Here is a 27,530-nt window from a genome sequence, read left to right as displayed (position 1 = left end):
TAAGGAAATCAAATCAGTCAATGCTTAAAGAAGTTAATTCACACTGTTTACTGGAAGGTCAAAATGCTGAAGCTGAAGCTGAAATACTTTGACCACATGATGAGAAGGGACTTATTGGAAAAGACGATGATGTTAGGAAAGATTGAAGGCAAAAAGAAAAGGAAAAGGCAAAGGATGAGATGGATAAATAGTTTCATGGAAGCAATGAACATGAACTTGGATAGACTTCAAGAGATTGGTTGGTTATTTGTGGCGTCTCTTAATGCTATCCTAACCTTGTAGCTCCCCTTTGAGCTACTTTTAATGCCCGTCTATCGATGGTATGGCTAGGTCACACTTACCTTTCTTTCGCACCAACCCGGATAACATAGAGTCAGACCACCAAGAGGTGGGGGTGAAACGAAAGAGAACTTTATTCTTAGCACATATTTATACCTCCCTGAGTATCTGGGGGAAGGAGAGGTCCTCTAGGAACCTGGCATAATGGGATTGGCCTGAGAAGAGGGAGGGAGGTGTGCTAGGCTGTGAGAGCACTAAGGAGGGAGATGGGGTGCCTGGGGTCAGACACCACCTCCTGGGGTTCACCTGAGCCTCAGTACCTCTCATCCCTCAGGTCCTCCCACATGCCTTGAGCTGCATTCCTTCTAGAGGCTTTTTAACTCTTGCAATTCTTCTTATTTTTATTTTTTTGTTGTTGTTGAGCAATTGGGGTTAAGTGACTTGCCCAGGGTCACACAGCTAGGAAGTATTAAGTGTCTGAGGTCAAATTTGAACTCAGATCCTCCTAAATTCAGGGCTGATGCTCTATCCACTGCACCATCTGGCTGCCCCATTGTCTTTTATTCTTGAAGAGAACCAAAATGACATCCCTATGTTGGAGTCAAGGTATAGTGTATTTGATTGTGACTGATCAGACCAATACTAGCTCAGAAAGTTCTACCATAGATTGGGCACAAATAGTCCATATAAACATTGGAGATGTCTCCAAATTTGCACATCTCACATTTCTTTTCAGTTAATTCATATCTGCTTTGTTCACAGAGCATAGCACCTACTTTGATGCAGTCACACTATACTGGGCAGTCCTTTGCCAGGGTTTCCCATGTCATAAAGTCAGTTCCAAAATTCTTCAGAGAGAACTTGAGTGTCCTTGTATTGCTTCTTGTGATCACCATGTGAGCACCTGTAAAATAGTATTTTAGGCAAAAGTATGTTGGGCATTTGAAGAGCAGGGTCAGCCCATTGGAGTTGCATTCTTTGATCCTAGAGGTAATAGGAAACTATTGGAGTTTTTGGAATTGGTGTGTGTATATGAGGGTGTATGATCAGACCTGCACATTAGGAAAATCACTTTATCATCTTAGTGAAGGATGGAGATGAAACAGGGAGTTTACATAAAAAGCTATTACAGTATTTCAGGCATGAGGTAAGAAGGGCCTTGACCAGGACAATGGTTGTGCTAAGAGGAGAGAAGGGGATGCTTACTTGAGACATTATGGAGGTAAAAAAGGAAAAGACTTGAAAAAAGATTGGATATATGGATTGAATTTGATAGAGGAGTTGGGAATGACACTGAAGTTGAGTGGATGACTGGGAGGGTGATAATGCTCTTGGTGAAGAAGAAAAGGTTTTAGGGAAAAGATAACGGTTTTTGTTTTAGATATGTTGAGTTTAAGGTGTCCATTGTATACATCCATTCAAAATGTTCAGTGGCTACTTTGTAATTTAAGAGTGGAGGTCAGAACAAGATACACAGATTTGGGAATCTTTGGCATAAAAAGGATAATTGAACCCATGGAAAGTTTATGATCAAACTGAATAAAATAATATAGAGAACAAAGAAAAGAAGACCAAGGATAAAGTCTTGGAGGACACCGAGGGTTAGTGGACATGCCATGGTTGAAGATTCAACAACAACAACAAAAAAACTAAAGTCATGAAAACCTATGGAGGAGATAGTATTCAACAGTGTCTTAGGCTGCAGGAAGTAACCTCTAATGAAGGATAAAGATTGAAAAAATATATCATTAGCTTCAACCCTTGAGATCATTGGTTCTTTCTTCAAAGAGGAGATATCTTAATGGACTTAAACTTCACCTTTTCAGACAATGTTTCCCATTGATTTTCAGGAGTTACTTTAGACCAGGGATTCTTAACTTTGTGTTTCATGGACCTCTTTGACAATCTGTTAACAGTGGACCCCTTTCTTAGAAAAATGTGATTTTTTTAGAAGTTCATATTTAGAGAAAATGTTGACTTTCAGTTAGAAAAAAGTGGAAGTAAAGAAGCAATTTTCCCCCAACCAAGGTCAGGGACTCTCATAATTGTTGCTGTTGAATCATTTAAATCATACCCAACTCTTCATGATTCCATTTTGGGGGTTTTCTTGGCAAAGATCCTGGAATAATTTGCCATTTCTTTCTCAGCTCATTTTGCAGATGAGGCAAACAGGGTTAAATGACTTGCCCAGAGTCATAGCTAGTATCTGAAGTCAGATCTGAACTCATGAAGATGAGTTTTCTTGATTCTAAGTCCAGTGGCTTAAAATCTATCTACTGGCACAAATCCCTTCTGGGCCCATGGCCACAGTTTTAGAACCTTTACTGTAGATAAAGCTCATTATAGGGCATAGGTCTTTCCACTTGCTTAATGGACAAGCTCCCTGATTGGATTACTTTCCCCTCCTCATTTCAACTTTTTAGATTCCCTAGATCTCTTAAAAGTTAAATTTTAAAGGTATCTCCTATAGAAGATTTTTCTGAATTCTTTCAGTTGTTAGGGTTCTCTTCCTCTTACTCCCGCAAATTGTTTTTTCTTTACTTGGCACATATTTTTGTATAACTTCTCTATACATATGTTTACATGTTGTTTCTTTCCAGTAAGTTGTAAGCTCATTGAGTTTAAGAATTATTCTCATTTTTGTTTTTGCATCCCCAGTGCCTAGCATAGGATGTGAGACATGGGAGGTTTTAAAAAATGTTTGTTGAATTGAATTTCATACATCATGTTTTCTTCCTTAAAAATAACCCATGAAAGAGGTTGAAATGATTTTCCAGGCTGGAAGAATTAAAATATGTAAAATTGGGAATTTGGAAATAGGACTTGCTAAGATCAGTAGTAGAGCTAATAATCATTCAGCCTCTCAATTTGTAAAACTAGTCTTAGATAACAAGTGATTATCCCTAAAATTGATGTAAAGGTTTCATTTCAGCAAATGAAACTGTATAATATAGCTAATGTGTTTTCATGACTAAAGACTTTCCTGATTCTTACTCATGGTAAAGGTTACCTTAGACAGACAATAGGAAAAAGCAAAAAGAACACTGCCCACATTGGACAAGAAGGCTTCTGGGGTCCTTTGCAATGCTGTGATTCTGATACTAAATCAACTGAGTAGGCAGGCTGACAGAGCACCTAGCAATTACCAAATCCTACATAGATCAGGTAAGAATGAGTCACCTTCGTCTGAGGGAGGAATGCTACTGAAAGGACCTCTCAGCTTCCAGTAATTGCTTTGCAAGCATCACAAGCTTAAGTAAATATGTACTTCTCTCTTTAGGCCTTTCTAAAGTGCTCCACACTCAAACAAAGCCCATTGTTGCTGATTGAAAGCCTGGATTCCCTTTAAGAGGACACCTGCGTTACAGGACCAGTGATTAGGATTCCTGTATCAAATGCTTGAAGGGTCAACAAAGTTTAGGCAAGAAGTCATTCCAGAACTGGGGAGATTATGGAGGTAGGAAATTGGGAATCATGGAGAATTTCCTAAATATTCTTTTTGCCTTCCCACAGTGCCCTCACTCCTCCCCTTTTCCAATCAATTGCAAAGTCCTGCTGATTCTATTTCAATAATTATCATTTACTTCTGCTCCCTCTTTCCCACTCCCTTTGCAGCTGCCCTAGCTCAGAATTTCATCTTGCCTAGATGGCTGCAATGGCTTCCTAACTGTTTTTTGTTTTGTTTTGCTTTTAGTTTTCTTTAGCTCATCCTTCACTACATCATTCTGTCATTCAAAAACACTTGTAGGCTCAAATTCCAAGTAAGTATACATTCTTATTCCTGGCAAAAACCAGCTGCTGCCACAGCTGTTTGGGGTGCGGGTGTTGTCTGTGCACTGCCTTTTCCCCACTGAGGTCAGAGGTGGGCCCATAGTAGAAGAGAATTCTCTAAATTTTCTAGGGAGCAAGATATTGGTGGCCCATAATCTTAGAAAAAGCCAGGATAGTGACAAAGGAAGGGTTAAGAGAGTAGGAAGAGAAACAATAGGTAGCTATCTCATATGCTATAAGAACCACCAGTATCCTATGTGGAAGGAGTACCTTTATCCTAAAATTAGAGAACCTGGACTTAAATCCTATCTCTGTCCCAACCTGTATGACCTTGGGCAAACCACAAGAAGGTTACCCTGTTCTTCAGTTTCCTCATCCATAAAATGAGGGGTCAGACAGGCTGGGCCTGTGAGCTCCAGCTCTAAGCTCCAGATCTGTGATCTTGGCCATTCCCTCCCCACACCCCACTAGTACTAAATTCTTTGTGGAAATTATTCAGTGATTCCTTCCAACTTCCTCATGGGGCAGGGAGGAGGTAGGGATTATTCGAGATGAGGAAACAGTCACAGGAAGGTTTACTGACATGCCTGAGATGGTGTACACAGAAGCAGGTTGCCTAACTTTGAGCCTATTAGGGCATCCTAGCTGTTCAGTGATGTCATCACCCTGGGCTCTGTGAGTGTGGGAAGAGACATCCACCATTAAGGGTGGTTGCATGGGATCAAGGGAGAGTGTTGAGGGAGTGCTAACGAAGAATAATTCATTCCTCTTCAAGATAGCTCAGTTAGAAAAGTTTTTCCTGATAACAATCCTAAGTTTCTCTCTTTGAACTTCTATTCAATGCTCTTGGGTTATCTCTGTCTCTTGGGAGCCAAATAGAACAAGTCTAATCCCTTTTCCATATGGTAGTCCTTGACCACAGCTAACCACATATCTAATCCAGTCTTCTCTTTTCCAGTCTAACCATCCACATCTCCTTCAAATAACCCTCCTAAGGAATGAATTTAATGCTCTTCACTATGCTGACTCTTCTGGAAACTCCCTAAATTATCAAGCTGCTCGTTTTACAGTTGAGAAAACTGTTGAGAAAGGTGAACTAACTGCCAGTGTTTCACTTTGATACTCAAACTCAGTCCTCTAACACTTCTCACTCTCTCTTGTATCACCAGAACTATTTGTTTTTGCCTCCATTTCCCCTTGCAGAGTATCTACTATATTTTTGTATTCTCAACGCCAAGCACCATGTCTTAGCACTTTAATAATACCTGATGAGATGATTTTAACTTATTCTTGTCATTGCCTTCCTACAATGTCATTGTTTTCCATTCCTAAACCTTCACCTCTGACCTGTAGCTCCTTCTAGTATCCTTGTACTGAGTTTCAGCCTCTCCGGTTCTACCAGAATCAGTTCAGTCTGCCATCATTTAGTTTTGACACTAATGCATCCCTTCTATCACTTCAGGATTCCTCTGAATAGATGATAGTTAGCTAGAAAGATAGGGCATTTATTAAATGTTTACTATGTGCCTGTCACTATTCTAAGTGCTAGATACAAGGAAGCAAGATTATCTCTGAGTCAAGTTGCTTACATCCTAAAGGAGGGAAGACAACACTTAAAGAGAGCTAAAAAGGATGGGGAGAGGTCCAGATAAGGACCAGAGAACAAGCAACGTAGTATGGAGATAGCCAGGAAATAGTTTGAAGGATCATCTAGTTGGGTTTTACTGGGATTCGGCATGGAGTCCAAGATTTGTGTGGTGAGGAGATAGGTAGAGAGATGATAGCTAGAGAGAGGGCCACATGCTGTTGTTGTTTTCAAAGAGAACCAATGACATCATAGGATGATGTCTTGACTGGCACATGAATTGGATTTAGGTGATATAAAATTGCACAAAGTTGTCAGCTTCACTCCTCCAGAAGCATCAAAATCCAGTAGCAAGAAAAAAGTCAGAATTGGGGAACTATGTTTAGAAAAAGTGCACATGTTTGATCTATATTGGATTATTTGCTGTCTAGGGGAGGGGAGAAAGGGAGGAAGGGAGAAAAATTTGGAACATGTGGTTTTGCAAGGGTGAATTCTGAAAACTATCTTTGCATTTATTTTGAAAAATAAAAAGCTATTATTATTTTTTTAAAAAAGAAAGAAAAAAAGTCAGGATGACTAGCCTGGAATACAATAAATGAACTTGGCCTCTTTGATATATGACCAAGTTCTAAGTGCTCCAGAGCAACCTACTTTAGTTGTTTGTATAGCTGTTGGACTAAATCATTCTCATCCACCCATTCTGCCAAGGGGAAGTCTTCACACATTTGGGACAGATACCCCCCATCTCACTGATAGTTTCTTTCAACCTGGTTTACCATGTCTGATGAAACAGTTTCTCAGAGTATGTTTGCTGCACATGTTATAGTTTGGAACCTCAGGTGAGTTGAGGGACAGGTAGACACCAAAGGTGGATAAGTAGCCCTGAAAAGGACTGAATTTGCAAGGCATATGATATAGAAATAAAGATTCTGTCATAGGTAGCACATTAAACATCTCAAATGATGAGATTATAAAAATTTTAGAGCTAGAAGGTATCTCAAAGAAATCTGGTCCATCTGTTTCCTTTTACAGGTGAGGAAACTTAAGTTCAAAAGGGGTTGAAATGGCAGATCCAGAACACAGACCCAGGTCATTTGTGACTCTTGAGTCCAGTGTACTCTTCACTACCCCCAGAGGTAAATTTCTTTTTTTTTTTTTTTATCATGGCTTTTTATTTGCAAGATATATGCATGAGTAATTTTCCAACATTGACAATTGAAAAACCTTTTGTTCCTATTTTCCCCCTCCTTCCCCCCACCCAGATGGCAGGTAGACCAATACATGTTAAACATATTAAAGTATATGTTAAATACAATATATGTATACATATCCATATAGTTATTTTGCTGCACAAGAAGAATTGGACTTTGAAATAATGGTCAATTAACCTGTAAGGAAATAAAAAGTGCAAGCGGACAAAAAATGCTATATAGTGATTTACACTCATTTCCCAGAGTTCTTTCCCTGCGTGTAGCTGGTTCAATTCATTACTGCTCTATTGGAATTGATTTGGTTCATCTCATTGTTGAAGAGGGCCACGTCCATCAGAATTGATCCTCATATAATGTTGTTGTTAAAGTGTATAATGATCTCCTGATCCTGCTCATTTCACTCAGCACCAGTTCATGTAAGTCTCTCCAGGCCTTTCTGAAATCATCCTGCTGGTCATTTCTTACAGAACAATAATATTCCATAATATTCATATACCACAATTTATTCAGCCATTCTCCAGTTGATGGGCATCCATTCAGTTTCCAGTTTCTGGCTACTACAAAGAGACCTGCCACAAACATTCATGCACATACAGGTCCCTTTCCCTTCTTTATGATCTCTTTGGGATATAAGCCCAGTAGTAACACTGCTGGATCAAAGGGTATGCACAGTTTGATAACTTTTTGAGCATAGTTCCAAATTGCTCTCCAGAATGGTTGGATGTGCTCACAATTCCACCAACAATGTGTCAGTGTCCCAGTTTTCCCACATCCCCTCCAACATTCATCATTATCTTTCCCTGTCATTCTAGTCAGTCTGACAGGTGTATAGTGGTATCTCAGAGTTGTCTTAATTTGCATTTCTCTGATTAATAACGACTTGGAGCATCTTTTCATATGGCTGAAAATAGTTTCAATTTCTTCATCTGAAAATTGTCTGTTCATATCCTTTGACTATTTATCAATTGGAGAATGGCTTGATTTCTTATAAATTAGAGTCAATTTTCTATATATTTTGGAAATGAGGCCTTTATCAGAACCTTTGACTGTGAAAATATATCCCAGTTTATTGCTTCCCTTTAATCTTTTCTGCATTAATTTTGTTTGTATAAAAGCTTTTAAATTTGATATAATTAAAATTTTCTATTTTGTAATTAATAATGAACTCTAGTTCTTCTTTGGTCACAAATTCCTTTCTCCTCCACAGGTCTGAGAGGTAAATGATCCTATGCTCTTCTAATTTATTTATAATCTCATTCTTTATACCTAGATCATGAACCCATTTTGATCTTATCTTGGTGTACAGTGTTAAGTGTGGGTCAATGCCTAGTTTCTGCCTTACTGATTTCTAATTTTCCCCAGCAGTTTTTATCAAACAGTGAAGTCTTATCCCAAAAGCTGGGGTCTTTGGGTTTGTCAAACACTAGATTATTAAAGTTATTGACTATTTTATCCTGTGAACCTACCTTATTCTATTGATCAACTAGTCTATTTCTTAGCCAATACCAAATGGTTTTGGTAATCACTGCTTTATAATATAGTTTTAGATCTCCCAGAGGTAAATTTCAAGCTCATTTTCATCTATTACAGAAAAAAAAAAACCAAAAAACAATGAGTTAACCTTATTCCTGCTTGTGTTCCCCTGACATATTCTTGCTGAATGATCTCTTTTATAACACTCCCTAAAGAAGTTGGGACACTGGGACAGTGATTTTTGACAGTTTATTCCTTATCACTGATAAAATTGATGTCAATGAATTTTATCCTCTTGTCGATGGCATCAAACTTTTTCTCAAACATTTGCAATGGTTGCTGGTTATCTTTTATATCAAAGCCAAACTGTAATTTGATAAAAATGCTAGGAGATGTGTAGGGACTAGCAGGTTAGCTATCATGACTTCATGATCAGTTGTTTTTGATAGATTATCTTCTCAGAAGTCCCAGCATCCAAACCAGTGTCAACCTGATATTTTCCAAGACCCCCAGAAAAGACAGATCTCCTGTAAACACTAGATTTGCAGGCTCTGACCTGGATTTTGAATATAACCCCGTTAAAAAGTATGTGCCAGTGGTTTAATCTGGTCTCCGTTTGGTAGGAGAAAACAGAAGATCTGTGTGGTCAGAAGACCTGAACTGATAGCTGGGTGACCTTAGCCATTGTGGGCTTCAATATATCTATAATCTGGACCTCCTCTGAGGTTTTGGTCTCTTACAACTCTCTATATCTATGTCTTCCTGTATCCCAACCTTATTATATATTCAAATGTAAATCGAATATAAGCTCCTTTAAGGCAAACTGTTGACTCTATCTTTATATCCTAAGTGCTTAGAATGTTGCCTTGCACTTTTGTGTTCTAGATCTGTGATTTTATTGGTTTAAGGAATTTCTGGTGTAGAATCTCCTTCTGATCATTCAGATCAGCACCTACTCAAAGTCTCAGAGCCACCTGGGAAACAGAAATGAATTGCAATGGACACTTAGCAATATATACATATACATATACATACACACACACACACATATATATTGCATACATATATTAGATTAGCAATATATGTGTATATTGCATATATATATATATATATATATATATATATATATATATATATATATATATTAGAGTTAATATTTATTCAAATCTTCTTGACTCCAGTGCCTGGTAGCTGCCTTATATCTTGTGCAAGTTAATCCTTAGTAAATGCGCTCTCTCTCTCTCTTTGTCTCTGTCTCTGTCTCTCTCTTTCTCTCTCTGTCTCTCTCTGTGCCTCTTTACTTATCTACTCTCAATTTTCAGCCTTTATATATCAGAATTTGAGCATTTATATATCAGAATTGGGCCAAGCTACAAATCAGGGCTCGATCTATATTTTGTCTGGGCTTCAGAGAGTGTCAATAATGCAGGTTAAAGGTAAAAGTTCATCTCCCGTGCTTCTTCTACCTCTGCTTTCCTTCTGGCCAATTGTTAAACATTTAACACAACACTCCTGTAATCAGAGAATTTTCCATGGAGAAATGTCAGTTACTGGAAAACTGGAACAAATGATTTTGTGCTATCATTTTAAACATGAAGGTAAGTCTGATTCTTTTAGCATTTTTTCTGAAGTACAGAATAATCTAGGGTGAATTTTATCTTAGGTACCAACTATCTATTTAGTTTATCACCACCTAATAGTTATCAAGCAATTTTCTTCCAAGATGCTTCAGGTATTTTATAGATATTCATCTCACTTTGTCCTTATAATGACATCCCTGTCAGGTGAGAAGCACAATTATCCCCATTTTACAGATAAAGCTGAGGCACATAGAGGGGATACTAAGTGGAACTAAGACTAGAGTATCAGTCCAGTTTTCTGCACTATGACTGCATATGTTGTTTGTCCTTCATTTTCAAAAAAGACCAGTGACATCATGGGGTAATGTCTTGACTTGCCTGTGAATTGAATTTAAGTGAGGCAGAGTTACACAAAGTAGGCAGCCTTACTTTTTTTCCCCCACTGTCACCAAAGTCCAGCATCAAGGCAAAAAATAAGGATAACTGACAGTGACCTGGGATGCAGATGACCTTGGCCTCTATAGTGTCCCACTAAGTTCTAAGCACTTCACAATGTTCTGCTCGTGGATGTTGGAGCAAATTATTCTCAAGCACCCATTCTGCAGAGAGAAGTCTTCCCATGCTTGGGATAGACACCCCTCTAATTCACTGATAGTTTTGAGGCTTCAATCGGGTGTAGTCCAATGGCCAAGATGGTTTTACTGGGGTGTGATTTCTGTGGAAGCTTTTTGGAGTTATAGATGAGAGTTGGATACCAGGTGGACACCAAAAGTCAATGAGTGGCCCCAGAAAGGGCTCAGCAAACTCTAAAGCCCAAGGGGCTTCTTGAACACCCCATACATTAAATATTGGCGTACATAAACATTACATCCATGAAAGAAAGATCATAAACCTTATATTACTAACAGATCACAGCCTTACACCTCACTATGCAGTAAGTTGGAGCCCACATTATTACCCAAATGAATAACAAGAATAACTTTTTAACCTTATAACATCTCAAACACCAAAGATAAGAAGACATTCGCTAGGCTTGACCTAAGGGAAAAATGAGATAAATGTAGAAGCAACCAAAAGTGAGACTGACCAAAGCAGAAGTGGCTCAGCAGATCTGTGAAATAAAGTGGGGGGAACCATCTCCTAGGGCAGCTGAGTGGTTCAGTAGACAGAGCCCTAGACCTGGAATCAGGCAAGCTTAAATTTCTGTGTTCAAATCCAGCCTCAGACACTTACTAGCCTGGTCAAATCACTTAATTCGGTTTACCTCAGTTTCTCATCTGTAAAATGAGCCATAGAAGAAAATGGCAAACCATTCCAGTATTTCTGCCAAGAAAACCTCAAGTGGGACCACAAAGAGTCAGACATAGATTGAAATGACTGAATAACAACCCCACCAGCAAACCATTTCCTAGCTCCTAAAAGTATACCTCTTTTCTCTAATTGCATAGACTGGAGAAGTAACAGGGTTAGACTCAGTAGGAACTGGAGTAGGGGGTGGGGCCTGGGAAGGATGGGAGAGACCTACAAATATCTTTTTGTCTAGTCTCTCATTCACCACCCTGGGTGTGTCCATATTCTTTACATTATACTCTAATGAAGGGTTGGGCTATTGGCGGTATTTTTTTTTATGAGCTTCTGATTTGCATAGATAAATACCATGATTGTAATGTGGGAACCAAATGGTAGTGTATTATGCAAAAAAGCATCAGGAGAGATGAGATTATGAAATGGATCCTTGCTTCAGGCCTGCTGCATCAGCATGGGAACTAGGCTGCCTCTAAATGTCAGGGATCACTAACCTAGGCCAGGAGACTCATGACTGTACCTACTTGTTCATCTAATGACAGTACATGTTAATACAGGAAATGCTGGTTGGATCCTTTTTTTGTTTTTCTATCCAGAATCTTCACAGGAAGTCAGATTTACTGTGGGATTCCACTATGTGCTGCCTGTCCCAGCCCTTCCCGTTTGCATGAAGGTACAATTGTATGATATTAATTGGTGTGGTCACTCACAAGCTATTAATATTGTTGCTGCTGTTTTGGGAGGAAATGGTGCAACTGAGTTGACTGGGTCCAATACAATTTTATCTTATCTAATCTTGACTAGCAGATAGGTACAGGGTACACTGAGCTTCCCTCTGCCACATATTGGTGTATAAACCCCTAAGCAAGTCACTGACTTTTCAGGCTAGAAAATTATATAAGATTATTATTATCATTATTACTGCTAATATTATTATTCCTCTTCTACATATTGGTATATAATCTTTGACAGATCATTTAATATTTTAATACTCTAGAAAAATATCTAAGATTATCATTATCAGTAATAACACTATTATTCCCCTGCCAATATAAATGTATAGAAACATTAGTTATTAAAATTATTATTATTTATATAATATTTATAAACTATGTGCCAGGCACTATGCTAAGCCCTTTCCAGTTATTTAATTAAAATTATTTAATTTATAAACTTTTTTATATATGGCACAGGATGAGAAGGATAGATAATGTCATGGAAACAATAAACATGAACTTGGGCAGATTTTGAGAGATAGCAGAGGAAAGAAGGACTTGGAGTGCTATGACCCACGGGGTCACAAAGAGTTGGATATGACTAAACAACAACAATAACAATTCATAATTATTATTTCAAAGGATCTTGCTTCATACTTTTCTTGAGAAAGAGGCCATCTACTCTGAGATCCCTCTTTTCCCTTCTATTACAGCTCCAAACCTCTTGAAATCAATTCCTATTCTCTCCTCCTTTACTCAGGCCTCTGAAAAAGAGATGTGTTTCTTTTCACTAAGGCCAGCCTTTCTCTATTTGATCCTATGTATTCCCTCCCATGGATACCATTATATTGCACTACTAGTCATAACCTCTTTCTAACCTTCATTCTCTTCCCTGCTGCCTACATCACACTTCTCTTCCTTAGAAAACAAAACAAAATCCTTTGCTTGATCCTACTATGCTTCCAAGTTGCTTACTATACCTTTGAGACATTTTTTTCTCTTTTGCATCCAAATTTCTTTAAAAAGTTATCTATATTTGTTTATTTCTCACTTCTCTCACTAACTTTTCAGTCTCTTACAATCTGGCTCCTGACTTTCCCATTAAATTAAAATTCCTCTCTTCAAAGTTACTGATGATTTCTCAGTGATCAAATTAAAATACTCATTCTCAGTCCTCAACTTTCTTCATTGGTCTGAAGCATTTGACATCTCCTCTTATATTTTCTTTTTAAGGTTAAAATCACAGGGTTTATGAGGAAAATTAAGGGCACAGCACTAAAAAATTTTGTAACACATTAAAAAAAAAGATAGGTACTTAGTAAAAAATAGTAGCATAATTTTATACATGTAAAACGGTTGAAAAACATGCATGTCCTACAGTAAATAGTTCCTGGAAGCAGTGGAATGAATACTGAGTTTGGACTGAGAACCCAACTTCCTGAGTTGGAATTTGCTCTCAGATATTTATTAGCTCTGTGACTCTGGGCAAGTCACCTAACCCTGTTTCAGGATCATTTTACAGATAATAATCTGTAAAATGATCCGAAGAAGGAAATGGCAAACTACTCCAGTATCTTTGCCAAGAAGATTCCTCCCAAAAGGGGTCACAAAGAGTCTGAAGCAATTGAAAAATGACTGAACAAAAATAGTGACTGTGTACAAAGCTCATGCTCAGCCCACACCCAGGCTTCTACAAAGTTAATGGCTAGGGGTGAGAGAATGGCTTTGGTATACCCCATCTTTGTTATGAGAGGATGGAAGTGGAGTACAGCTCATGTGGACTAGCCCCACTCTGCCTTTAGTCCCTAATGTGCCAGAAGATATACAATAAATATGGCATTTTATCTTGAAAAAAGCTTCAATTTTTTTTTTTTTTCTATTGGTGTGGAAGTGATGTATCAGAAGGATGGCAGCTTGTAGGTTTTTGGAAAGTGGAGCAGTTTTCTCACTATTTCTCTTGGCTTAAATAAAAAATATATATATAAATAAATTGAAAAGTTGAGTTGAACCAAATTATTTCCTGGTATATTGATCACATTGGAACAAATTCATATTTAAAAGAACCCCAAAATTATAGTAGAATTGACCATCCTATTTTTTTTTGACATTCCTCTTAATTGTATGACTTCTTCCTGATCTCCTTAATGAGATCATCATCCATGTCCTCCCACCCATGTGTTCATGAGTATGCCTGAAGGCTTTCTCCTGATTCCTTTTCCTTTTTTATACTCTAACTTGGGAAATTGTATCAGTTTCAGTTAATTCAGTTTTTATCTCTATGTGATAATTCTCAGAGAGATACCTGCTCTTTCCTGGACTACATTGCTGCATCACTAGCTTCCTATTAGACATTTTAAACTGGATATCCCATAGACATTTTAAACTCAACATGTCCAAAATAAAAGTGTGTGTGTGTGTGTGTGTGTGTATACATATATACATATATATAATAAAAGTATATACATACATACATATATATACATTTTTTCCCCTGAGGCAATTGGGGTTAAGTGATTTGCCCAGGGTCACACAGCTAGGAAGTATTAAGTGTCTGAGGTCAAATTTGCACTCAGGTCCTCCTGACTTCAGGGCTGGTCCTCTATCCACTGACCAACTAGCTGCCCCTAATATTTTTCTTCAAAAACCTACTTCATTTCCAAAATACCCTATTTTTTTTTTTTTTTTGGAGGATTTTCCTATCTTTTCTGTCATCCATGAAGTTGTCAAAGTGAGCAAAGATTGGGTCACAGCACTGTCTAGCTCAAGAAGCCCTAGTGGCTCCCTATTCACTATTGTATGAAATGGAAACTCTCTAGAATATAAAGCCCTTCACAATCTACCTTCACCCTATTTTCCTCCAGGCCCATTATACATTCTCTTTCACGTATTCTTTAGTTTAGCCAAATTGGACTACATGCTGATTCTCATTCATGATATTCTATCTTCAGTTTTTCCTGTGGCCCTTAGAGACGAATTTCCCATCTCAAAGAATTTGGGGTCTCCAAAAAGGCAATTGCTACTTCCTTTTAAGGATCTTGGACTGTCCCTAAGAGACTGGGTTTCTAGTACTATCATTCATAAACCCACACCAATGTCCTTCCTATTAACAATCAGTGAGTAGTCAATTTACTTTAGCAAAGGCATTTACTAACATTGTATGGTGGGCGCAGTTAAAATAGACATTTTCTCTTAGATCCTGGGACAAATTCTGCAAATATAAAGCACAGGCTATGGGGAAAATAAGCTCAAACTTAAGAGTCCAATGGAGGCACACATGTAAGATACATCTGTGACAAAGGCATAATCCCCAACTCCTAGTGTTTTATGGCCTGAAAATACTAATTTGAGTCTATAGCCAGCATTCTGTGGTGCAAACAGCCATTGCTACTTGTGAATGAAAGAAAGATTGTCCTAGTTAGTTGCATCTGTCTTTGGTGTGTCACCATGCTCCTAAATGAATGTATTGTCTCCTACTAATTAAGAAAATTCTTTTCTTCTATGAAAGGTTCCTCTTTCCCTCCTCACCTGTTTCTGGACAACAGGAATTAGTTCTCCCTCAAAGGCAACAAAACTCTTCCCAAGACCTGACTAACCCCTATCTCCCTTGATCAACTTCTTGTTCACCTAAGGACATAACAAGTCCACAAATAAGTGATGTATCTGGGCCTCTCCTGGTTGATGGATATCTGAAGACCACACAACTTACCATTTCCTATCTTGCTCATTTCCATATATAAATGTGTAGGGAGGTACATCTATGGTAGCTAAGTGTTGTTGTATTCTTGTTGTATATCTTTTTTGTATTAGGGAAAAGCAAACTTCCTTTTTGTTCACTATTCAGTGACTTTAGAATATTTCATTTCTTCCTCAAATCAAACTTGAACTGATTGCTAACATCAGATCTGATCTTAACACTTCCACCAAAACTAAAAATTACCTCTCAAGGCCTGGCTCTAACTGTAGAATCCTCAACTTCCAAACCTAGGAATCCTCTCCTGTTTAATCAAACCATTACTTGACTGATCATCTGCCAAAGTTCATCCAATTACTTAAAGCCCTCAGAGGCATAATGCATTAGGTTAGGTATTCTTTCCTTCACCCAACTGAAGAAGTTCATACTTCATAAAGGGCAATAAATATCTTTTTAATACATTTAAAAGTGATTACATTTTCTGATGGAGCAGGCTTGGTCAGGGAGACTTGAATTCAAATTTGACTTTAGATACTTAACCTGTTTACTTCTGTAAAATGATCTGAAGAATTTTTGCCAAGAAAATCCCAAATGGGTTCACAAAGATTCAAACATGACTGAAACAACTGAACAGCACATTTATCTGAACTGAGGTGGACTTATAGGTCTAGGGAAACATGAATAATTACTATTATCTTTGTCTGAAAATAAGGGCAGGTTAGAACTAGAAACTAGAGACTTCTTAGGGAGCCAGAGAAGAAAGCCCTGAATAAAATAGACGGGATTGAATTATTCAAACTGAAGGACCACTAAGATTCATTTCTATTTTTTTTTAATTTTTCCTTTTTTCATTATGCATAGGTAATTTTTCAACATTGACCCTTGCAAAGCCTTGTGTTCCAAATTTTTTTCTCCTTCCCCATCCCCTCCCTTAGATGGCAAATAATCCAATATATGTTAAACATGTTAAAATATATGTTAAATCCAATATATGCATTCATATTTATGCAATTATCTTGCTGCACAAGAAAAATCAGATCAAAAAGGGAAAAAAAAATGAGAAAGAAAACAAAATGCAACCAAACAACAAAAAGTAAAAATGCTATGTTGTGGTCCACACTCAGTTCCCACAGTCCTCTCTTTGGGTGCAGATGGCTCTCTTCATCACATTGGAACTGGCCTCAATCATCTCACTGGTAAAAAGAGCCACGTGTATCAGAATTGATCATCATATGGTCTTTTTGTTAATGGTGTACAAGGATCTCCTGGTTCTGCTCATTTCACTTAGCATCAGTTCATCTAAGTCTCTCCTGGCCTCTCTGAAATCATCCTGCTGAATGTTTCTAAGATTCACCACTTGAACTGTATTCTGTGTCTACTCCAGCAATGAGGTCAAATCATTAATTAATTAATTATAATTATATGTATTACTAATTAATTGCTACATTATTTCGCATGTACTGATAACTGCCTCTCCATATACTTTCATATGTAATATACATATATATGTATAAGTTCCATTTAACAGATATTTACTAAAATTGAATTCCTACTCGTCAAGAGCTTATATTCTAGATATTTGTCCTTTTCCTCAAACTATATTAGTTTTCATTACATTCAAAAAACTGGCCTGAATGTGTATGATTGTTGATGACTTAGGGTTATATAAATTCTGAAACTCTTTAAGATAATAGAGTTAATGAGGACCCTGAAAAGTTAATTGTCTTACAGAGGGTGTATCAGAGACAAGATTTTTTTTTGGGGGGGGGGAATTTAATCATTTTATTAACAAGGTCAGTAGGTTATAAAAAAGAATGGTCATTTGGCCATCTCTTTTAGACTAAAGAAAAACACTTTATTAAAGTTTCTTGAAACTTATGAGGGGAAACAATGTGAAAGGAAACCTTACAGATAAAAGATGCAAAGGAAAAAGTAGATGTATCCTGCACAGGATGCAGTCCTGTGGCTCTGGTCTGTTCTTTTTCAGCTCAGTTCACTTGTATAAGTTTTCTACAAAACTGATATCAAAACAAATCTCCAAAACACTGATAAACAGGTAATATCATGAAAGTTAGCTCAAACCTTATGCAATTTTTTATTAGACTAGGTAATTCACAATTTTACCTATCACCAATATTCATCACTTGTACCACCTATCTACAACTACAGACAGAAATCAGAAGCCAATAAGATGTATTCAAATAAAAAAATGAATTCATATAAAGTTGACAGTTCTATCTAAAGTTAAAAATTCTGGAATGGGTACATAAATATATTGAATAACAATTTAAAGCAATCTTAGTTAAAGTTTAAAGCAACGCATATATTATTTATAATAAAATTATTAACTTCTAGCTCTGTTCAAATGAACAAACTCCTTAGCAAAACTATGTTACATGTCTTCCAAGATATCTATCCCTTTCTTTAACACAAAATAGACAATTAATTATCCCCATAGCATTGAAAAATTAAAGGAGAGCCAAAGTACTCTCTCTCTTGATAATACATTATAGAAAGGTAGTTTGGTGACAAAATGGGCATTGCTCTGGACTTGGAGTCAGGAAGACCTGAAAATCCAGCCTCAGATGCTAAGTAGATGTAATCCTGGCAAGTCAATTCCTTAATCAGCAATATGTAGCTAGTATACCTGTAGCTTAATATATAAACACACTAAATCAGTTGTCCAGAGGCGTTCTAACTCCAAGATATGCCTTCTGTGCACTGTACAGCACTGCCTGGAAGTTGATGACTTTGCCATAAGCAGATGCCAACTTCGTAGGCCTTGGCCACGAGGAAGAGCCAGCCTCGAGCTCCTGGGGTGGCAGTGGCCAAGGTGGCAAGTCTGTTGGGTCTCTTTAAGGCTGAATTTAAGTCCAGCAGAGAAAGATGATTACTTCTTCCTTTCCTGAATGGCCATTCTGTCTACCACCTGCTGCATCTGATTTGCATCTCCATGTTGATAGGCAGTTGGCTGGTATCATTCCATGACACACTGAACCAGATTTTTTTTTTTTTTTTGGCAAAAGTAGCTGATTCTGAAAATTACCGGCACTAATTTTTCCTCTTTTTTTTTTTTTTTTTTTTTTTTTTACTTCCATCCTTTTTAAAAGAATCCACATGGCAAAGGGGATAAAGAGTGGGCCTCAAAATCAGAAAGACCTAGAAGTCTTACCTTTGAACATACTGGCTATCTGACTCTGGACACGTCTCCTAACTCTTTGGCTTAATAAAGTCTCCAAGATCAGAATTATGAAACCCTTCACCTACGATACTCCAAGGTGTAGCAGCAGGGACAAGATTAAAATGTAATTCCTATCTGATTTTAATGTGTTTCTATATTAATAAAAATCTAAATTAATACATAAATGTATCATATAAAATATTCAACATATAAGCATATAATATATATAAGTATAATATAAACATGTGTAAAGAAATATATGAATGTGTATATAAACATGTTAAAATATAAATATATATGTTTTCTAAGTTAATAGGGAGTTTGTAGGGATCCTTATGGATAATTTGGTGGTGACTATTTGACACCCTTGTCTACATGATAAAGAAAGACATGAATTAGTAGAGAGAGTTTCCATATTTGGGACTATATTATACCAATAGGTCCAGTCTCTAGCCCTAATCTCTTTATAGAATATGCTGACTTTTTTCTGTGCCCCTCAAAGGGCTTCCATCTCCCTAATTCTCCAGCCCCTCGTAGCTATGGGAGCCCTCCCAAGGCACAGCTATACTGTAGCAGCATTTTAGGGTAATCTGAGTTAGCTGCCTCTTGGACAACAGTCAAAGGCCACACAGAGAGCTGTGATTTGTATTTATCCACATCCTCTAATTCACCAGCTCCCCCTGATTAGTCAGTGGCGAGTCATAAGACTCAGCTGAAGTCCTTGGGGCCTCCAGACCTCCTCCCCTTCCACTGGGTTGAGGATGAAGGCCGGCTGATTCCTTTCCATGGCCTTATTTTCTCAAGAGTGGCAGGGAAAATTCTTTGGTCATTACACACAAACATAAGTAGCATGGCAAACTGGCCCAGTGATGCAAAGCCATTAAAGAGCGAAGGTCCTTTCTCTCTTGACAATACATTATAGAAAGATGGTTTGATGGCAAAATGGGTCTGGACTTGGAGTCAGGAAGACATGAAATTCCAGCTTCAGATGCTAAGTAGATGTAATCCTGGCAAGTCAATTCATCTCTGTCTGCCTTTGTTTACCCATCTGTAAAATGGGGATAATACTTCCTAAAGTTGTTGTGAGGATCACATGAGAAAATATGCACATATATACATATCTATGCATGTATAGGGAAGATTTGAGGTCCTAAACTTTTTTTTTACATGGCGTGATTCCTGCATGGAAGAAGCACATAAATCCGATTTGGCCAACTCTTTAAATGACTTGATTTCAAACTCATTCATTAAAATGGGCCAAAATTCCCCCTTTTCTAAGGGAACCCATCAAGGATTATGATATTTATGTTCTCTAACTTGGCAGAAAATAAAAAAATCTCTCTGATCTGTGTTTTGACAGTTGAGAACTCAAAAGCAATCCATCAGCTTCCCTTGACTATCTGAAGAGCCTACTAACCTAAATGCTCAGTTCTTATTCCAAACTATAAAAAAGACCATAAACTAAAAGAAATGAAAATTTCTCCTTAAAAGAACCACATTTTCCTCCTATGATTAGGATAGTGAGGAGTCACGATGCTATGAAGTTTTCTAGTTTCTCTCTAAATTCTCTCACATGGTGATCTTGTTATCTCCCAGAGGTTTAAAGATCACCTCTATGCTGAGGATTCCTGTATCTATGTATTTATCACCTATTCTCTCTCCTGTGTCACTAATTTATGGATATTTCCAACTGGATGATCCATAGAAGGACATCGCAAGTTCATCAAGTCCAAAAGAGAATTTATTATCTTCTCTACAAACCTACCTCTTGTTCAAACTTATTTTCACCAAAGGATATCACCTATTTCACTTAAGGATCCCATCATCCTGCCAGTTCCCCAACCTTGTCCTCAATGCATTCTCCTTCCCCCTGCTAATCCAGTCATTTGCCAGGTCTTGCCATCTCTATCTTCATACCTGTCAAATCTATTTCCTTCAAATTATATGTTCGACCTATATTGGATTTCTTGCTGTCTTGGGGGGGGGGGGGGGGGAAGAAGGAGAAAAATTTGGAACACAAAGTTTTGCAAAGGTGAATGTCAACAATTGCCTTTTTAAAAAAATTACCTTTCTATGTATTTGGAAAAATAAAATACTATTTTAAAAAACCCTATTCCCTTCAAACTACATACACAGACACCACCTCAGGTCAAGTCTCATTTGGATTATTGAAAACACTGTCAAGTTGATCTTGTTCTTTCTACTTCAGTCCATTCTCCATATAATGACAAAGTGATTTTTTTTTCCCTTGAATATAGGTGTATTGACTATGTCACTTTCCTCAATAAGCTCCAGGGACTCCTTATTGCTTCTAGCATAAAATATAAACTCTTTTATTTGGCTTTGAAGCCTTCTACAGCCTGGCCCAATCTACCTTTCTAGCCTTTTTATTTATCACCGCCTCTCTGTATTCTGTTATTATTTAATTGTTTTAGTCATGTCTGATTGATTCTACAGGGCCCTAGTTGGGGTTTTTGTGACAAAGATACAGGAATGGTTAGCCCTTTCCTTCTCCAGCTCATTTTATAGATGAAGAAACTGAGGCAAACAGAGTTAAGTGATTGGCCAGGATCACATAGCTAGTGAGTATCTGAGACCAGATTTGAATTCAGGAAAACAACTCTTCCTGAGTCTCTATCTACTTTGCCATTTACTCCCCTCTCCCTCATTTCTCCTTTACTCCTCCTAGGGGGTCCTTTGCAGTCTAGGTAAACTGAGTTTTTTAGCCAGTATGGCCCTTATAAGTGCCTATTAATTAAAGTGATTTGCCTAGAGTCACATAGCTAGTTAATTGAGGCTAGATTTGGACTTAGGAAGATGAGTACTCTTGATTCCAAGCCCACCACTTTATCCACTGGATCATCTAGCTGCCCATTTAGTACATAGAAAGTACATAAATACTTGGGCATATAAGAAGATGTGTCTGTCCTCTCTGTCTATCTTTCTGTGTTTCTCTGTCTCTTTCCCTCCTTCCTCCCTCTTTTTTTTCCTCTTCTCCTCTCCTTTCTCATTTTCCTCTTTTCTTTACTCCTCTCTTCTCTTCTCTCTAGCCTTCTGTTTCCCTCGTTTCCTCTCTCTTTCCCCCTCCTCTCTTTTTTTTTCTCTTTCACACTCCCTTTCCCCCCACCTCTCTCTTTCACTGTGAATGCTGAGACATCAATGTTAAGTATCCCAAGAAGATAGGATGGACTTTCCCTTTAATATTTGTCTAGTTATGCTTTGGACTTAACAGCTGGTTTATGCAAGTCAGTTGGAGATTATCTGTAGGATGGCAGTTGCCATATGAGACGTTTAAGTATGTGGGAACCATTTTCTTTTTGGATTTTTAAGAAAAAGGGAAATTCATACCCTTTGACCTAGTGATCTCACAGCAGGGCTTATAACCCATGGAGATCAAAGAAAGATCCCATACATATCAAAATATTTATAGCATCTTTTTGCGGTAGTAAAGAAAAGAAAATGCCAAACTAGAAACAATGTAGGTTCCCATCAACTGAGGAATGGATAAACAAATTGTGGTACAATGAATGTAATGGAATACTCTCACTCCCTAAGAAAGGACAAGGATTTATTCAGAAAAAAAAGAGGGGGGAGGGAAATGTGCAAATTGAATCAGAGCTGAGTAAGCAGTGATAGGGGCTGCACGGTGACTGAGGAAATGTAAATAAAAATAAGGCAACAGGAGTCTTGGATTAATTTCAGTAACCAATCTGGGTCTTGGAAAACAGATAATGAATGGGAGATTATTGGTAGAGAATGCTGCCAGATATCCATTTTGGCTGTCATTTTTCCTTCACTATTTTCTTTGGAGAGGATTCATGGTGTGTGTATGGGAGGGGGATGTTGAAGGAAGGATGGGAAAGTAGAATTTGATAGACTAGAATGGACTTTGGGAATAAAAATTAAAAGACTGTTGTTTGTTTCCTCCTTACTCCCCACCCCAAATAGGATGTAAACTACTTGCAGGCAGAATCAAAAGAATCTGACTATTCAGAAATATTTATATCTGTTCTGAATTTGTAATAGTGAAAAACTGGAAATAACCTTCCACCATGTAGGAAAACAACACAGACATATTTGAAATGTGACAAAGTAAATATATTGTTATTGCTTTTATTTTGCTAAAATGTCTATTATAACCTGGAATCAGGAAGATCTGATGTCAAATTTAACCTCGGACACTAATTGTGTGATCCTGGATAGATCACTTAATTTCGGTTTGCCTCAGTTTTCTTATCTGTAAAATGAGGATAGTAATAATAATAACACTTATCTCATAGGATTATTATGAAGATCAAATGAGGTGATAATTATAAAGCACTTAGCATAGTGTCCAGCATATAGTATGTGCTATTTTAGCTATTATTTTTAGCTATTTTTAATTTTTTTAGCTATTTTAGCTATTATTTTACTATTATTTTTAGCTATTATTAATAATCAAAATGTAAAAGCTTTCAATTTTAGGATCTGGATATATACTTAATCTTTGACTTGATTATATATTAATGCTTTTTTTGGAGTGTGTATGTGAAGGATCTGTGATTCATTGATGTGGGAACTTTTTTCAATTGCCCTCAGCCTCTTAGAGATCATACTGCTAATGAGTATAGACTTGAACTCATTTCTTCCTGAATTCAAGCCCAGTACTCTAAATATCATATACCACACAGTCTTTCATATATTGTTTTGGTTGTACTTATAAAATTTTTTTGAGGCAATCAGGTTAAGTGACTTGCCCAGAGCCATACAGCTAGTAAATATTTCAGACTTTATTTGAACTCAGGTGCTCTTGATTCCAAGGCTAATGCTCTATCTACTAGGGCTAGCTAATATTTGTTTTTTGTTCTAATAATAGCTTTTTATTTTCAAAATACATGCAAAGATAGTTTTCAGCTTTCATCCTTGCAAAACCTTGTGTTCCAAATTTTTCTCCTTTCTTTCCCTCCCCTTCCCTTCCCTAGATAGATCCCTAGATAGATTGGATTCCCTAATCCAATATAGGTTAAACATGTACAGTTCTTCTAAACATATTTCCACATTTATCATGCTGCACATGAAAAATCAGATCAAAAAGGAAAAAAAAAAGAGGAAAAAATACCAAGCAAACAACACCAAAAAAAGTGAAAATGCTATGTTGTGACCCACATTCAGTCCCCATAGTCCTTTTTTCTGGGTGCAAATGGCTTTCCTCGGTATAAGTCTATTGGAATTGGCCTAAATCACCTCATTCCAACTTTTTTTTTTTAAACAACAAATTGTATACTCTTGGATAAAACCATTTGTCTTATCTCACTTAGAAGTCGTACTTTCCCAACTGGAAATTCTTCTTTACATTGAATGACCTCAATATCTGGAGGCCCTATTCTTGCCCTGTTTAGCTTAATCTCTGGAAAGTATCTAGCCATGACTTTCCTAGATCCTAAGAATGCTGAATGGGCAGAAACTCAGAGTTACATCATCATAGATGAGACATTTATTTTCAGAGCAAGTTTAATATTTGGAAATAGACATGGTGGCCTTTGAGACTAGATAGTAGGCTGGTAATAAGAGAGCTGGAATGAAAGTTATAAATCTCATCTCTAAGGACTGAGGCCATCTTATCATTTGTCTTGCTACTTGTCTGCTTCACCAACCACATCAGTAATAGCCCTCTTTGAACCATACCCCCAGTTCCTGAAAAGAGTAAATCCTCTTGATTTTAGACCTCTTTCTTTGGGACTGAGTTAACTTGATGGGTGAATGAGTCATTGCCAGTTTATCTACTCTATTACATCTGGATTTTTTAAGAACAATTTCTATAATACTAGAATTAATTGCTCTTTAAAGATTTGATAGAATTCATTTGTAAATTTATCTGGGCCTGCTCTTTTTGAAAAGGAGTAAAAACACCAAAACCTTGAGTTAACTGATCACATTTAAGTTCTTTTTCTGAGATAGGATTATTTAAATTCTCTATCTCTTATCTTTAATTTATCTCATCCTTAATATTTATGTAAATACTCATACATTTATCAGTTTTGTTGGCCTTTAATTTGAAAATGTAATTTCTAAAAATTTCCTTTTTTGTCTTCATCTGTTATGAATTTTCTTTTTAGCAATTGTGTTTTTCTCTCTTCTTAATCAAATAAGCTAATTTTTTCTTTTTCATTAGTTTTTTTAAAGTCCTAGTTTTGCTTATCATTCCAAATTTTTATTGACATACCAATTGGGATATTAAAAGACTCTTAAACTTTTAAAAAACAAATTTTTGTTTTAGAATTTATCATACTTTTGATTTTCAGAGTTTCTATTTTGAATTTTGGTTTAGTTTTTTTTTTTATTTGTTCCTTTTTTAGTTTTTTAAAATTGCTTGCTCTATTCTTTGATACATTCTTTCTTTTGTTAATGAAAGTGTTTACAGATTCAAAATTTCCCTTAAGAATTGTTCTGGCTGCATCCCAAAAGTTCTGGTATGTTCTCTAACTTGTTGCCATTTTGTTTAATAAAATTATCTCTCATTTATCTAACTTATTCTTTGACTAACTCACATCTTTTAGGGTTATATTACTTAGTAGTTTCCATTTCAGTTTGATGCCTTTCTTCAAATGATTCTTATTGATGAAAATTTTAATTATGCTATTTTCAGTGAAGTACATGTTTAATAGTCTTAACATAGGATCAATTTGTTTGTAAAGATGCCAGGAAAAACTGAGAAATAACATATTCCATCATTATACTCTTGTATCTAACATTTCTGAAATTCTATTTAGGATTTTAATTTTTTTTCATGCATAAGAGAATCGAGTTCCATTCCACTCCCTGCCCCTCCCCCTTCAATTAACTTGATGTTCTATGTTCTCTCACCTTTATCAGGTGAGAATGCTTTGAGATACAGAAACAATCAATCAATTAATGAACATAGTATATAAACAAGCTTTTCTATACCTTTAGATGAGACTTTCTTTGATTGGGTTAAGAATGAAAAAAGCAGAGTTGGTTAATCAAACAAATAAACCACAACTTTGGGAACTTTAAATAGCAGAAGAATTTCAGCAGTTCCCTAGTCTAAAGGAGTTTAGTCCAGTGACACAAAATTTTAATTCAGGAATTGAAGATTACAGTTTTAGCTCAGCCCCCAGGGGACACTTTGTTGATAGGAAAAAATAGTTTATCTTTCTTTCATTTTCCATTTCTCTCTCTCTCTCACCCCCAATGAACTGCTTGATTTAGTTCCCTAAATATCTGTTTTGCTCCCTTGTAAAATTATACTCAGTTTTGCTGGATAAATTATTCTTGGTTGTAAGTTTTTTCCCCCCAATTTTGATGTGGTATAAGGAAGAATTCCTTTCCTTATTTTTTTTTTTTTTAAATTCTTTCCTTTATCATAGTTCCAGCATGTGATCCTAACTATGGTTCTTAGGTCCTTGAACTCTTTCTTTCTGATTATATTTTTTTTTCCTTTGACCTAGAAGCTCTGGATTTTGTCTATGGCATTTCTGAGTATTTCAATTTAAGGTGTCTTTAAGGTGGTGAACAATGGATTCTATTTTTAATTTGCTCTGTAATTATAATAGACCTTGGAAATTTTCTTTAATGATTTCTTGACATATGGCACCCAAGTTTTCTTTGTCTGATCATAGTTGTCAGGGAACTGAACTTGGCTGGAACTTTCCATGTTTGCTGGAAGTTTAGCTCACTTTGTCTAATTGGCTCCAGATCTGATCATCCTTCATATTCCATATAACTTTCTACCTCAATTATCTTACCATTGCCCTCTTCTCAATTCCCTTTTCCGCATTTTTCCTGGCCATAGTAAGCAAATTAATACTAACATTGCTCCTGGAAAGGGTATTAATCAACTCTCCTTTGGATCAAATCATCATTTCTGTGACTGTCTAGACTAAAATTTTCTTCCCTGGAAGAAACTTTTTTGCACACTATTGTCTTCTCCTATTAGAATGTAAGCTCCTTGAGGGGAGGAACTGCTTCACTTTTGAATTTGTATTTCCAGAAATTTTTCACATAGTAAATACTTATTAGATGCTTTTTTCTTTCATTTATTTATTTATTCATTTACCCATTTATTGTTAAAATGAATTTAAATAACAGCCTTAGCTCTCATTGAAAATGAAACAGAATGTACCATAAGAAAAAAATGAATATGAAGAATTTAGAAATGCATGGCAAGATTTATATGAACTGATACAGAGTAAAGAGAAATCAAGATAATAACGTAAGATATGACTTCAACCAAGAAATGGAAAGGGGAAAAAATATATCTGAAACAGAATGCTTTTTAATTCTATTGATCAATGTTGACTCTGAAAAAGAATAGAGAAAATGTACCTCCTTTTCTTCTTTAATAAGGTGGGGGATTATAAGTTTAGAACATTGCATATACTGTTATTGATGTCTTGGTTTGTTGTACTGTATTGTTTTCCTCTCATTTAGAAAAAAAAATTGTTCCTAGTGATAACTCTCTAAATTAGGGGAAGGGGAAGAAATATTAGTGATATAAACAATATCAATTACTTTTTAAAATTACTTTTTAATTTTTCCCTGGTTATACATGTACATTCATTTTTTAAAATTTACTTATGAATCATGTTGGTAGAGAAAAATCAGAACAAAAGAGAAAAACCATGAGAGGGAAAAACCATAAGAAGAAAAAAATGAACATAGCATGTAATGATTTATATTCAGTGTTCATAGTTCTCTTTCTGGATGCAGATGGCATTTTCCATTCAAAGTATATTAGG

The 27,530-nt window shown here is 36.5% G+C and overlaps 1 long non-coding RNA gene across 4 annotated transcripts in view; it reads left to right on the top strand.

The window, feature by feature from the left end:
* The window catches only part of LOC111720629, a 157,652-nt gene that overhangs the window by 113,348 nt on the left and 16,774 nt on the right, over positions 1-27,530 (top strand). For 3 of the 4 annotated variants that reach the window (XR_004232041.1, XR_004232042.1, XR_004232040.1), the window contains exons 3-5: positions 3,560-3,736; positions 6,668-6,771; positions 11,801-11,877. This is a non-coding gene — a long non-coding RNA (uncharacterized LOC111720629). The remainder of the gene's footprint in view (positions 1-3,559; positions 3,737-6,667; positions 6,772-11,800; positions 11,878-27,530) is intronic. The other variant, XR_002770239.2, reaches the window with a different exon arrangement.

Source organism: Sarcophilus harrisii, chromosome 2 (genome assembly GCF_902635505.1).
Source record: "Sarcophilus harrisii chromosome 2, mSarHar1.11, whole genome shotgun sequence".
In the NCBI taxonomy this organism is placed as follows: domain Eukaryota; kingdom Metazoa; phylum Chordata; class Mammalia; order Dasyuromorphia; family Dasyuridae; genus Sarcophilus; species Sarcophilus harrisii.
This window is presented reverse-complemented; position numbering and strand designations above follow the sequence as displayed.